Source organism: Ascaphus truei, chromosome 17 (assembly GCF_040206685.1).
Source record: "Ascaphus truei isolate aAscTru1 chromosome 17, aAscTru1.hap1, whole genome shotgun sequence".
Taxonomy (NCBI): Eukaryota; Metazoa; Chordata; class Amphibia; order Anura; family Ascaphidae; genus Ascaphus; species Ascaphus truei.
Window position 1 is genome coordinate 12,577,267 of NC_134499.1, and position 15,988 is coordinate 12,593,254.

A 15,988-nucleotide genomic window follows, 5' to 3' on the forward strand; every position below is an offset into this window, starting at 1 on the left:
GTTTAGCCACCAGTCGTTTCACAGCTAAGGTAAGTCCCTAACCTTACCGCGTACCCCCCCCCCAAAAAAAAAACTAATCTTAACCTCTAATACTAACGATACCCCCTACCCTAAAAACCTTAACCCCTTACCCCAAGCCCCTTACCCTAATTTCCTATGCTAAAAACCTAACCCCTTACCCAAAAAACCCTATCCTTAGCCGACTACCCTAACCATTAAAACTCCATAAGTTAACTTACCTTTATATGTGAAATGGTCGGCGTCAACTGCGGTGAAGGGTCCCTCTGCTGCCAAATGTCCAATTTTGGGGGATGTTTTACTACCAGGTGTCCTCCGATTAGGAGTTAGCATTTGGAACTATTTTTTGGGGGGCTGGGGTGGGCATTGCATTAGAGCAGGGCTTCTCACCCCTCCTTGCCTTATCCTATACATGCATGATAGATGATCAAGCCGTGATGGCATTGCGCTCTCCCTGCCCTAATTGAGTGTTATTGGAGAGACTGAGGATCGCAGCAGCTATCTCCGCTCTCGCTCCTCTATAAATAATGCAGGTACATTCAACCACTACTGCTCTGCAACATTGGATGCTGTAAATTGGTACTCTGGCCCATCGTGTATAACCACTTTGATGTGGTTTGTCACATCATAATGTATGTATAAACCTGGCTTCCCTTTATGCATGGCACCATCCCGTTTTAACCCTTCAGTCGCCAACACTAACGCGCTACTTGTGTAATCGGATTTAATACACAGTATTTTATTCCGTACACCAAATACTCTGCACACGATATTATTCAGTGTAATATATTTGTCACATACGGCACACCGGTGAGAGCATGACCTGTATATGGAACAAGGGTTAATACACATAGCTATCGAACTGATTCACTTTTCTCCATGCATGGACCCTCAAATGACTCATATCTCCCCTCATTCCGTCCCAATGTACCATATGTATAAATTAGACTGTAAGCTCCTCGGAGCAGGGACTCCTCTTCCTTATGTTACTTTTATGTCTGAAGCACTTATTCCCATGCTCTGTTATTTATATTATCTGTTATTTATTTGATTACCACATGTATTACTACTGTGAAGCGCTATGTACATTAATGGCGCTATATAAATAAAGACATACAATACAATACAATATGTCACGGACAGCACACTGGTGATCATGTAACTTAGATATGCAACCAGGGACACAGCAAACTCACTGCCCCACCTTTCTCCTTCGCAAGGTACTTCCAATGGGTTAATATTTACCCCTACTCTGTTGCAATATATGTAAATATCCGCTGCCACCACCAAAGAAATATCAAATATGTAATTTGCAGAGTCGCGTGGTCCCTGTTGATTAGGAAAAAACTATGCAGTTAACACTGACATCTGTTATAGCAAAATGTATCCTAAAATGTACTTTACTCTCTACAAAGCGTGCAACCGTTCAATCAGAGCGCAAAGTATTACTTATTAAAGTTTAGCCTTAATACAGAAAATATACAGTGCTTAGGTTACAGAAAAAAAATTATTACAAAAACACACCGTTACAATAAATGCAGACCGTTCCTTCAAATAAAAGAATAAACATAAGAATTCCCTATACGTTACCACATGTCATAGGTTATTCCCAGAGAGGTCACTGGCGTAGGAATTATGAGAATTCCCATATTCAGTATACTACAAAGTATTGGTACTCTGAGCAGGATAATCCAAAGTATTGGTACTCTGGGTGTGAAAATAAAAAAGCATTGGTACTCTGGGCAGGATAATAAAAAAAATAGTGGTATTCAGGGAGTAAAAAATAAAAAGTAGTGGTTCTCTGGGTGTGATAAGTATCTGTCATCTAAATTTAGTATAGGTTGAACTTGATGGACATACTTTATGTCTTTTTTTAACCTCATCTACTATGTAAAATAAAACCGTAGTGGTACTCTAAGTCTAACCCACTTGTACCAGCACATTTGGCCACTAATCATATCTTCCTGTCTCCTTCCTTTATGCACACAGTGAGGTCCTTGAGTAAGTTTTATGATGCAGCCGCCGGTACCGTCACAAAGCCTCTATATGTCCCCTCTATACGTCCCCTCTCTTTGGCTTGTGTCCTTTAATGGAAAAATCATGTTGAACTCGGATCTCTTACATGAGATGAACTGACGGGAGGCAGGACAGGTCCCGCCACTCAGCAGCTGATCCAATCCTTGATCAGAGAGCATTGTTTGGTATTGATTTGCAGTTCCGTGGCAGAGTGCCGTCTCTCAGTGGGTGCAGATAAGAGATCTGAAAACTTTCAACGAAGCAGGATCCGGAGGGGGGGGGGGGGGGGGGGATTATCACAACGCTGTCATTTGCACTGGATTGTTTTGGATGTTAATGTACTGTAGATAACAGCAGGGAAATAACCTCAAGCGAGGGAAAAAGCGGAGCACTGCAGTGGGGTATTGCGCAGAAGGAAACAGCACACCAATAATAAAAAATCTAATGTATTGAGTGACTGCGTGAGACATCCAAAAAAGAGAGTACTCTTTGACAAAGGGCTTTGCACGAAACGCGTCAGAGTGGGTTAGTTTTTTTTTTTGGATGTCTCACGCAGTAACTCAATAAATTCGATTTTTTATTATTGGTGTGCCGTTTCCTTCTGCGCAATACCCCACTGCAGTGCTCCGCTTTTTCCCTCGCTTGAGGTTATTTCCCTGCTGTTATCTTCAATCAAGCTGGACGCACGCACTGGTGAACCTATCTACACCTACTTTGGATATCTGCTCAGCAGAGCCTCCATCTCTACTAAAAGCGAGTCACCTGTGGAGTTTTCCTGTATTAGATAGATGGTGTAGCTTATATGCTCTAAGTGGCCTTATCTAAGTGTGGTGGTGAAAAGGGGGTTTACCTTTGGGTTGTTGTGCCTCCCCAGTACTCCATAAATCCGACTTTATGATTTAAGCCTGGCATGGAGGCAGCCACTATATTATGAGTCATAGGGTATTAATATCAAACGATCACTATCTATGCTCATTATACTTGAGCTAATATACAAGGATTACTATTGTACTCTCAGGATCAAGATTTATTGCTCAGATTTAAGGGGACATAAAGAAAATTATACTATATGCCTGTGAATTGCTCCTGTTGCACCGATAAATGGACTGTATGTCTTTTTCTTGTGTACTGTAGATAACACTTTCGATTTAGCCTCCTTTGCTGCACTCTGGCAGTGAATGGGTTAAAGAGGCCAGATCTGGACTGAGAGAGTCACGGTGGCACTCGAGGTGCAGGCGGCCCAAACTTTCCCGGAATGACCAGCGGACTTCTGAAATCTGGGGTAGACTAACAGGGGCTGGCTGGCAAATTTTAGCCAAGGGGACAAGTCCTACAGATTGCCCAACAATCAGACACACACCACACACAGATGGACGCACACCAGATACACGCACGATACCAACACCACACATAGAGGGATGCACACCAGATACACGTACCATACACACACCACACATAGCGGGATGCACACCAGATACATGCACCATACACACATGGACACACACCATACACAAAACAACACACAGACGGACGCAAACTAGATACATACATGGACGCACACCATACACGCACCATACACGCACCATACACACACGGATTATGCATGTATTATATACACACTCAACATATATGCACCACAGATGTAACACACTTTATTGCACCCGCTGGTGCGTTCCAAAAGTTGGGATAACACATTAGTCCCGCTGCAACACACCAGCCGGAGTAATAATGTGTGTTACATTTTTACACACACACACATTTTATTAGTGCAAGATCAACGTTTCCGTTCCCTGTGAAACCTTTCTCGAGACACAGAACTTTGTATGAAACACCTCGAGCTCTGGCTTCTATACACCTTACACACAACGGGGCCTATGCACTAAAGGTTCATAAAAACATTCGCCAGGCCATTCAAATCGCCGTTTTTGTGAGCGTTGCTATCACGGTATCAGAAATCCTCGATAACCTTTGATAGCAAAATTCACAAAACGGGCAAGTAGCCGGCGGCGTGAAGATCGCCTCTCTGAAAAGGCCTCGCCCGGCGATTCCTTTCTGCTGCAGAGGGAGCTGCTCAGAGAGAGCCGCCTCTCCCTGCGCAAATCTCGCCCAAAATAAATGTTTTTTAATTTCATTTTAAGTGTAGATGAGCAGGGGGTCCCCGGAGCAGAACCGCATTGATTTGAGGTCCGGGGACCCCCTGCTTCCCAAAATACAGGCCCCGTTATGGGGTACCGGTATCTTCTATGCATTTGATTCCCATGGTCACGTGACGCAGGACATTTCAATGTATAGGAGATACCTGCAACCCATAACAGGGCCTGTATCTCGGGAAGCAGGGGGTCCCCGGACTGCAAATCAACAAGTTTCTACTCCGGAGACCCCCTGCTCATCTACACTAGTATTAAAATGTATATTAAAATATGTAATAACCACCAATACAAAACCCACCCACGTGCCCCCACATAAAACCGTTATTTATTTATTTTAACACAGGATTGATAACAGAGGCCGGCGGGTGTCCCCAGGTGGTGTCAGGGGGTCCTCAGATGGCCCCCATGAGTGTCTGTGGGCCTCCAGGTGGTCCCCGTGGGTATCCGGGGGCCTCACAAGGGGTCCCTGGGTTGTCCGCATGGGTGTCTGGGGGTCCCCGGGTGGTTCCCATGGGTGTCTGGGGGCCCCACAGGGGTGTCTGGGTGGTTCCCATGGGCGTCCGGGGGTCCTCGGGTGGTCCCCGCTGGCCTTCAGTACCAACCCTGTTGTAAAATAAATAAAGATGGCATACATTTCAATAAATACACCTCCCCCCCCCACCAAACACATACAGTACAGTAATGGGCAAAGTAACTGTTATCCAGATATGGATAAAAGATCATTTGCCCATGATTAAATCCAACATTAGCCAGGTAGCATCAATAAAGTAAATAAAAACCGGTCTACTTACCTCTGCCATCATGAATGGTGTCCTCGTCAGCATACTGCAAGGCCATGTCTTCTGATGCCAGCAAGAATACATACAAAATACAATATAATGGCCCCTAACCCATTAATCAAATTAGTGAATAATAACCGCTATAGTAATTAAAGGGTTAACCCACTCTCCCCCACTACCCACCCAGGAGGCCTAACCATCCTCCCCAGGCAACTACCCAGACCCATTCATTGGTACAGTGGGTACATCATAATATGGGCATGATTTAACACTATGCCAGTCAATGGTCAACCTACAAAAAAATCAATTTCCAACAATATCCAATGCAATCCAAACAATCACCAAATAAACAAAAATAAACAAGTAAACACAACAAAATTACCAACAATCAATTAATCAAATACCAAATTAACACCAGAATTAACTATTCCAACACCAAAATAAAATCATCAATAAATAAAATAAATCTCCAAAAAAACACCATAATTGAAAATCAAAACACCAAAAATAACGCACTATTAAAATGCAAACATAAAAGAAAACCCAGAAATAAACAATTAAAAACACCGCAAAAAATGCCATAACACAAAATGAAAACGCAAAATACATAGCATACAAATAAAAAAATAAATGAGTCAAAATACATATAGGTTATCATACCTGTGCCATTTGACTAACTGAGGAATCCATACTTACAGTAGGATTTCCCATAGCACACCTCCATAGGTTTTAACTATTTTCTATGTTTATGATATGTTAATAAATAATTTGTTATTTTGAATGAGTAGAGTAGAGTGCACCATTTTTGGGATCTTTCCTCTTCTTTGTATACATATGCTTGTTATCCCAGGTAGCACCTCTCTTTAAAGGTATAATTCCTAGCTGAGCAGGATTTTCCTCTCTCCCCCTCCCTCCCCCCTCTCTAAAATACATATAAAACACATAAAAGCAACCATATGGCAAAACAACCATTGCTTCTTACTGTATGTATAGCCCTAAAGGGGCATACATAAATACATTTGCAATGAAGGTGGCAAAAAAAAAAATCCAATACCAATAAAAATACACTGAAAAAACCTGTAAAATAAAAATAACATACATTCAATTATTTTTCTTATTTTTAGATGTCTTCACCCTCTGATTCCCGTGGTCTCTGCAAGTTCTCTAACTAATCCACGATCCCAAACAGCAACGACCCACAGGTAAAGTCCAAAGTCCTTTTCTTTATCTTCATCTGTTAATTGTAATCCATTTGGGTGTCTTCTATCTTCTTCTGTATCTTCTTCTTGTTCTTCTTATGTATCTTCATCCATCTTCATCTGTAACACCCTTGTAATCCTATTGGAGGAGGAGGTCTTCACTCCTCGGCTTCTTGTTGTCAAATGAGGTGCCAGGCTTATATAGGCCTGTGACGTCACATTTGATTGGCATATGGTTCCCACGCAATCTGATGGTTGTAATAGACCATGTGACAGAGTCAATTTTTGGAAAGGATGTGACATCATCCAAAGGGAGTCACATGGTCTACTACAGCCAATCAGATTGGGGATATAGTTCTCACAATCTGATTGGCTGAAGTCACATGTGACGGCAGCCATGTTGGATTTTGTGACGTCATCTTAAAGAGAAAGGAAGGACAACCATTCTGATTGGCTGGCTTCACTCCCTTTACTAGACGTCACATCCTAAAAAAAAAAAAAGGCACATGGTTCTCACAGCCAATCAGATGGCGTGGGAACCATATGCCCATCAAATGTGACGTCACAGGCCTATAAAAGCTTATGCAGCCACATTTGACGGCAAGAAGCTGAGGAGTGGAGACCTCCTCCAATACGATTACAAGGGCGTTACAGATGAAGATACAGAAGAAGAAGATAAAGAAGATAGAAGACACCCAAATGGATTACAATTAACAGATGAAGATAAAGAAAGAAGAAAAGGACTTTGGACTTTACCTGTGGGCCGTTGCTGTTTGGGATCGTGGACACACAAATTTACTTTTCAACCCCTTACCTTATACCTGCTGTACAGACCAAAGATTCTGAATGTCTCTCTGCTATATCATCCTGGATGGCCCTCAGCCGACTTAAACTTAACATGGCTAAAACAGAGCTCCTCATACTTCCTCCCAAACCTGGCCTTACTACCTCCTTCCACATTACTGTTGGAAGTACTGTCATTCACCTAGTAGCCCAAGTACGCTGCCTATGGGTCACACTCGACTCCTCTCTCACATTCTCCCCTCACATTCAAAACATTTCTAAAACCTGTCGCTTTTTCCTCCGCAATATTACAAAGATACGCCCTTTCCTCTGTTACGCGACTGCTAAAACTTTGACTCTCGGGTGTTGGTGCTCGGGTGTTGGCCCTCATTCTCTCCCGTCTCGATTGCTGTAACCTCCTGTTGTCCGGCCTCCCTGCTTCTCACCTGTCTCCCCTACAATCTATCCTAAACGCAGCTGCCAGAATCACTCTACTCTTTCCTAAATCTGTCTCAGCGTCTCCCCTCCTGAAATCCCTCTCCTGGCTTCCTATCAAATCCCACATCTCGCACTCAATTCTCCTCCTCGCTTTTAAAGCTTCACACTCTCCTGCCCCTCCTTACATCTCAGCCCTAATTTCTTGCTTTGCATCATCCCGACTCTTGCGTTCTCCTCAAGGATGTCTTCTCTCTACCCCTTTTGTATCTAAAGCCCTCTCCCGCCTTAAACCTTTCTCACTGACTGCCCCACACCTCTGGAATGTCAGTGTACAGTATGCGTGTGTGTCTGTGTGTGTATCTGTGGCAGTCTGCTTTGTGTGTGTTTATCTGTGTCAGTCTACTCTGTGTGTATCAGTGTATGTGTGTGTGTATATGTGTCAGTATGCTACAGTATGTGTGTGTTTGTGTGTGTGTATCTGTGTCAGTCTGCTCTGTGAGTATCAGTGTATGTGTGTTTGTGTATCTGTGTCAGACTGCTCTGTGTGTATCATTGTATTGTGTGTGTGTGTGTGTGTGTGTGTGTGTGTGTGTGTGTATCTGAGTCAGTCTGCTCTGTGTGTATCAGTGTATGTGTGTGTATCTGTGTCAGTGTGTGTGTGTGTGTGTATCGGTGTCAGTCTGCTCTGTGTGTATCCGTGTGTGTGTGTGTGTATATCTGTGCCAGTGTGTGTGTGTGTGTGTGTGTATATCTGTGTCAGTCTGCTCTGTTTGTATCAGTGTGTGTGTATATCTGTGTGTGTGTGTGTGTGTGTATATCTGTGTATGTGTGTGTATATATCTGTGTGTGTATATATCTGTGTGTGTTTGTGTGTATATATCTGTGTGTGTGTATATATCTGTGTGTGTGTATCAGTCATTTTTTTGCCGCACAATACTAGCACACTACCCGCCACATGTTACAACAGTAGAAATACACTTCATAAATACAGAATCACGTGCTTTAGACAGAAATAAATTCCGTGTTTTTCCGTGTCCCCGCATCAGTGCACACGTGATACATGATATTTGGCGCCAGGGCCGGTCTTTGACCCCCTGAGGCCTTAAGCTATGTCTACGTTTAAGAGACCTCAAAAATGAGAAATAGATTTATTATTCTGACAGAAGGGACCATGGAAAATATAAGAGCATTATAGCAGCGTTGTTATACACAGAGATGGCGGTGTGAGGATACAATGAGCAGCGTTTGTGCATTGCATTCATTTTAATATTAAAACATTTTCTTTCGGGGTTCGATGATGTCATCAAATGTTGAGCCACGCAGTTTGTCACTTTTGCGGCGCACGATGCTTGGGGTCATGTTTGCACGGAAATGTCCATATTTATAGACAATCTTATGTTTCCCATATATTCTTTATTTACCATCACACAATAAATAACAAACCCTCCACCGTACAGTGTACATCACATACAAATATCACGTGTGAGCACATTCACACGTCTCGGACACCTGCGCTTCCCCATTATCTCCTAGCATACAGTGCATCCTCTGCAGCCAGGGATTCTGGGATATGACATGCAAATGAGCACAGTGTCACCTTTTTGCTTCCAATCCATTTTAACATGGACCCCCATTAGCTTATACCTGCCGTATTACACAGCTTTTCAGCACAGCCTGGGTTAAAGAAGTGCAGAGCCAGTAACCCTACTCACAGACAGCCATTTCGTCCTTTTGGGTCTCATCAGCGCGAGGCTGGTTATACTGGCTTTGCAATAGGGATTAACAGGGAAAGACTGGACCAGCCTGCATTCTGCTTTGAAATGTGAAGATCGCATACCATTATTGTTCTATTTTTGAGGCCCCTCACATTGTAAGGCCCTGGGCTGTAGCTTACTTAGCTTAAGCGTCCTTCGGTCACGGCTTAGAGCGCTATATGACCAAGTACTCAATAACAAGTGTAGCCATGCTGTAAAATGGACTGCAGTCATCTCTCCTGCTGGCAGTAAGGCCTGGTAAGTAACAGGGATGCCAGCAGTAATCATGGAGGTTTGCCCTCACACCCTGGTGAGGTGCCCTATGTGTGGATGGGAGTGGCTACATACTCTGAGTCCACCATTAGTGACATCAGAGATGTGCCCGCCCCCTGGAGATATAAGGAACTGCACTGTTCAAAAGTTAGTGGAGTGTGTGTTGGAGTAAGGAGCAGGTCTGTGTTGAGACCTGGGAGCAGGAGGCCCACTAGTGCTGTAACTAGTGGCCTTATTATATTCATTCAGCCCCAAGCTGTATACGCCATACTGTGTCCAGGGACCTGGCACAGGGGTGATCTCCCTGAGGGGAGAGGGGATCCTACTCCATTGGGAGGGTGTACCTTTGAAGGGAGTACACGGCGCAATGTGCGGCTAAGAGACTTACTGCGAGGGGCAGCTAGCCCACATCAAGCAATAAAGATGACCTTGAATAAAGACACTTCACTGTGTGAGTCTGGAATTACTCAGCAGGGGAAGGCACCACAGAGGAGTTCCTCATCAGTCACATCTTCCTGCGGACGCAGAGATCCTGATGAGGTGGAGGCGCTGCACTGGATATAGGTAGGACTCAAGTACACTACCTCAGCTGCCTGTCTGGGTTGGCAATCCCCACACAACATCATGCGGGAGACTCAGGAGTCCTGTTGCCAACAGGTGCACCATGAGACACTACACTGTAATGGGGACTGGTTAGACCACAGGGGCCAATGTGAGATTGGGTGGGTCAGGCCAGGTCAGAAAATCCGTTACTTTTGATGGTGCTGCTGAGATACCTGTCAACAGGACAGGCTTTTGCTAGGTCACTGGGAAACAGGGAGAGTGTCTGCTGCCACTTTGTGCTGTGTTGGGACGGACCTAGGGGTAATCAGGGGGCTGATGGAGTTTGTCAGTTCGCAGAGACGACCTAGGGGCCTGAAAGGAGTTGGGGGTTTGTAGCCGGGCTATAGCTGTCCTAGTCACCTTGAGGCAGTGCTAGTTGGTAGGATGCCTAAAGGGATAGCCTGTTAACGTGGTCAGGAATTCTGGAGAGGGTCTGCGCTAGGCTAGCCAACAGTAGGTAGACGCCCAAGTACTGCATGGAAGAGCCAGAGTACTCTAGCCCATTCCAGACCACTTACAGAAGGGAGCACAGACTGGGAGGAAGGAGATACAGCAGACACAGAGAGAGTGAGCCTAGCCTGATGTAGTGCAACACAAGTCAGACCTACATTAGGTACACAAGGTGGTGCATCAAGGCAATCTTTATTGTACCGGTGTGGTGGCTGCCCCGCAGAGAAGAGCTCCATGTACAATAATCACAAATACCATACATCTATGGCGACCGCAAGAATGGAGAATCCGCGCGGTGCGGAAAGTCCAAAATGGCGGACGGAGGCAGATGGAGGGAGCGCATGTGGTGTGCGTTCCGCTGAAGAGCAAGCGGCAGAAGGAACTTTTGCAAGCCTGTTGTGGAGTGGCGCGAAAGCTGTGGCCGCGCCGTTTTGGTCCTGCCTGGGACCTAGGGGTACTACCCCTGAGGACACTGAGGAGGACATTACTGTGATTTGTGGAGAACATTATGAGAGTGACTGTCAGTCGGCATACAAACAGATGAATGCTACCTCAATCATTGAAGAGACTGACAGTGCAACCCAAAATGGCCTCCCTGGGAGACCGCGTGGACTAATTGCAGAAAATTCTGCAAATGCTGGACTTGCAGAGAGTTGACCAGGAGTGGCGCCAACAGGAAAATCCCGCCCTGATGGGGGTTATGGCGCGAAAGCTGCAGCCGCGCCCTCATGGACAGTGACTAACTCAGCCCCAGTGCTGAGCCAGCCGATCAACCTGTGGGACCTCCCCCTAATCTATACCAGGGGGAGTGGTTTCCAATTGTGCCCAGTGGGAACGGATCTTGCCGAGCGAGGAGCTAGTGAGCCGGCCGCACCCTTACAGAATGTAATCCCTGTAGTTGGTGCTGCCTGTGAAAGAAAGGATAAAGAGGCTGAGAAAATTTGGCCGGGGATGGCGCCAAATAAGGAGTGGTGATCGGGTGTTGGCGCGAAACCTGAAGCCGCGCCCCCCAGGACTGTGAAAAGTACAGCCCTGATTCCGGGACATCCTATAAGACTGTGGGACCCTCCCATAATCGCAACAAGTGGGGGTGGTTTCCAGCTTTGCCAGATGAGGGTGGAGCTAGTCAAGGGAGTGGTTGGCAATCCAACCCCTGCTCGTCAGTCACGAGGAGCCAGTACGCTGAACAGACCGTTACTGCGAGTGCCTCCTATCGTGACTATGGCCAGCAAGCCAGAAGAAAATACAATGGTCTCCACCCAACCCTATTCGGCACCAGGAGGCTTCCTGGTGATTCGGGTGGCGGGCACCGAGACTGTGGCGTGCCTCTGTCTGCAGTGCAGACTGCCCGGTGGTACCATGTGTACAGCGGCAAGCTGCCCGCACTGTGGCCTCCAATACATGTGGCCCATGCCTACCTTCGTGCCCTACCAGACCGTCGAAGCGGTGAGAGATGCAGCTATGCTGTCAGCCGAGCTTCCCGGTGCGCTGTGGAGGGAAGGTGCGGATCCCTGAGAATGGGGATCGGGGCCGGTTGCCAAAACCAAGCCCGCGGAGAGAGAAGCTAGCGGTCAGTGTATCGGCCGAGAGACTAAGTGACGGTCACCCCGACCGGTGACCTTAAGCCCGGTGAAAGTGGATTCCTCGGACGAGGAACCCCTGGTGTCGTCCGATGTGGTGGTTCGCCAACCATCAACCTCCTGTGGCGGTAACGGGAGAAAGGCGCAACTTACTGGAGCTGTTGATGAGCGGAGCCGGGAGTCACCTGTACTGCGGAAAGCCTAGAGGTGGAGTCCTTCAATTCCCGGGACCGGCGGGTCCAGTGGTGAGGGTCGATCCACCCCCACACCACGAAGCGGTAAGAGCAGTCCTTGTTCTTACCTGATGCTGACGGTGACCTCGGCGGAGGAAAGGCATTACCAGGCTCAGGCGGGGCGGCAGAACCAAGCGGAACATCCGGATGTCGTGGTGGAGGAAGAGGTCCCGCTTGGGGGCCCATCCCAAGATGGCGGAACATCCGGCCTTGCAGATGACGTCACTTCCGGCGGGCGTGGCAGACCGGCTGGAGAGACAACTACCTATCGTGGATCGGGCAGCGCTTCCCGATCGCCTGGTCCCAAGAGGAGCTGGCAGGCAGTGAGGAAGGAGAGCGGTGAGACCCGAGCAGCGGAGAACCCTAGCGGTATCCCTGGACATTGTGGTGAGAGTGAGCGGGTCGGAACCCCGCCGATGCCCATAGCCCGCCCCTATGCCCAACTCCACGCCTTAGCTAAAGCCCCAGTCCCTGTCGCCTTTTCCCGGGGGTCCTCGTCCAATTTGGGACTGTCCGGAGGGTCCCAAGGTACCTCCGAAGAGCGGACTGGAGAAAGACTGGGGGGGTTCACGTCGGATGACGGGTCGTTGGGTGGGGGTTATTCACGGGAAGTGTCCATTTCTAGTGGGTGCCCTAGCGTGGTAAGCATAACGTTAGAGAGTAGGCCCAAGCGTGTGGGGCGGCCTAATTCACGATCAACCGGAACATCTGGGGTGTCCTCCTGGGGGGAACAAGAGGAAGGAGATTCCCTAGAATCTGCCCCTGAAGAGTTTAGGGAGACCCGGTGGTGGGCCCCCTTATTTGAGGGTTATGTAGGCTGGATGGACCGTACTCGGTTCATACTAGAGAGAGAGGACGTGGTCGATTACTGGTGGGCTCGTGGGGAGTTTACTGCGGAGGAGCGAAATAAAGAGATGCAGGAGCGGTGGTACCAGATGTACCATAATAATATAGAACCCATGGGTCCCAGTCGGTTAACAGATCCGGTAGAACCGGAAGAGCCCCTATCATGGTTGTTGCCTGGGAAGGCAGGCAATGCGGACTTAACTCGTGTGAGTAGGGCGGAGCGGGCCATTATTACGAAATACAAAAATTCCCATGGCCTGGAATACCCGTATGTCCCGGAGCCACTCATGCAAGAAATTGAGGACAACAGGGATAGGTGGTTGCGTGAAACCATAGAGTTGTACATGATTAACAAGGGTGGCGCAATCACTGGGCGTAAGGCAGAGGAGAGGATCGCACATCTTATGCGGGTGTGGAGCATAGGGTGGAACATTTACAAACATAAAGTAGTGTACAGACCAGAAAATGGGCTACCTTGGGAGTACCATGTCATAGTCCTGGATATGGGGGGACGGGAGGTTAGGAAGCCCGACTCACGTCACTATTACTAGGAAGAACAGGACAGGTATTGCGAGAGTAGTGCCCTGCAGGACGGGAAATGCTTATGTGATATCATGTATGCCCTTACTGTGAAGTTAATAATGTGTTCCATTTTACAGTGCTTCTCGGAGAAGGTACCTAAATTTAGGTCCCAGACGGGTCGTTGGGATCCACCAGGGGGAGAATGTAGCCATGCTGTAAAATGGACTGCAGTCATCTCTCCTGCTGGCAGTAAGGCCTGGTAAGTAACAGGGATGCCAGCAGTAATCATGGAGGTTTGCCCTCACACCCTGGTGAGGTGCCCTATGTGTGGATGGGAGTGGCTACATACTCTGAGTCCACCATTAGTGACATCAGAGATGTGCCCGCCCCCTGGAGATATAAGGCACTGCACTGTTCAAAAGTTAGTGGAGTGTGTGTTGGAGTAAGGAGCAGGTCTGTGTTGAGACCTGGGAGCAGGAGGCCCACTAGTGCTGTAACTAGTGGCCTTATTATATTCATTCAGCCCCAAGCTGTATACGCCATACTGTGTCCAGGGACCTGGCACAGGGGTGATCTCCCTGAGGGGAGAGGGGATCCTACTCCATTGGGAGGGTGTACCTTTGAAGGGAGTACACGGCGCAATGTGCGGCTAAGAGACTTACTGCGAGGGGCAGCTAGCCCACATCAAGCAATAAAGATGACCTTGAATAAAGACACTTCACTGTGTGAGTCTGGAATTACTCAGCAGGGGAAGGCACCACAGAGGAGTTCCTCATCAGTCACATCTTCCTGCGGACGCAGAGATCCTGATGAGGTGGAGGCGCTGCACTGGATATAGGTAGGACTCAAGTACAATACCTCAGCTGCCTGTCTGGGTTGGCAATCCCCACACAACATCATGCGGGAGACTCAGGAGTCCTGTTGCCAACAGGTGCACCACCAGACACTACACTGTAATGGGGACTGGTTAGACCACAGGGGCCAATGTGAGTTTGGGTGGGGTTTCAGGCTAGGCCAGAAAATCCGTTACACAAGCAATAAATAACTTCAAATTTGGTGCCTGCAGCTATTAATCGAGAGTCCCTCATACTCGATAATCAGTCATAAGAGTGAGAAGCGCAAGCTGTGCCCTGCAAAATACACACATAGGATAAGTAGCTGTCATCTAAATCTACGTTTATCTGTTTGACTAAGGAAGGCATCATAATTACTTTACCAACACAGGGAAACAGGACCTGGAGACTGCAGAATTGACAGTTATATCAGTAAAAGAGATTGGGAGAAGGTTGTATAAAGACACCCTGCCCACTAGCGAGGTTTGGAAACGCTACCATATGACATGTTAAACAGATCACTGCCATTGGTTCACTTTGGTTCAAAGAGGGACTGATCAATAGGTGACCAAAGAAGTACTGAGTTCCCACTTAAAAAGGACTCGAAGAAACAATGGCACTTTACTGGTTGCGAAATCGCTCCAGAGAAGTCAATTTTATTACTGTAGTAAGCTGTTTTATTTTACTACTATTTTATATATAATGCAACATCTGAACCTTTCAATAACTGCTGGAATTTGCATTTCACCTACTCAGTATATATAGACAAATTGGTCCATAATACACTTTTTATATATATTTTACAATGCCATTGTAATTAATGACAACAAAATCTTGTATATTGTCATTAAATTATTAACTAGTGCAGTGACTGTCTTACCTAATATTTTCACAGCAATAGAACAGTTTATTGATAACCATTTACATATATATTTTAAATAGTATTCATGTTTATTTGTATCCTATTTACTTTTATTTGGTATTTTCTTAAAACCTCAATGAATTATTATTAAAAAGAAACAATGCACTAAAAATATATTATTATGTCTTTAATCCACAAAGAACCCAAATGGGCCAAAATGGCCATTACTTGCTTCGGTAGATATAGAATAAGCCACTTTCCGTTACTCTGTGGGGAACCATAACTAATGCGGTACTCTGGTTTATAAAAACTTCCATCGAGTTTAACATTTAGTCAAGAAAGAAGTAGATGAACCTAGAACCCAAATGATTCTCTTGTTATGTGTCCAGCAGTAGCACATATACAGCGGAGATCTACAAAGCGAGCGAGTTATTCGGACGCTCTTAAATGAATATGGCTGTTTGTTCCGGCTCAGCCTTTTCTAGGCTTTGTTAGGCTGGGACTTCTAGTGTGGCAATATTTATTCATCCATTTTTATGATAATCACGGAAAATTTGCTGTCTGTAGACCTCAAGGACTTTTAGTGAGGGAGGTTTAAGGGGGTAATTCTAGAACTGCTGAAGAGGCTGTTTCTGGTCCAAAATCCTTT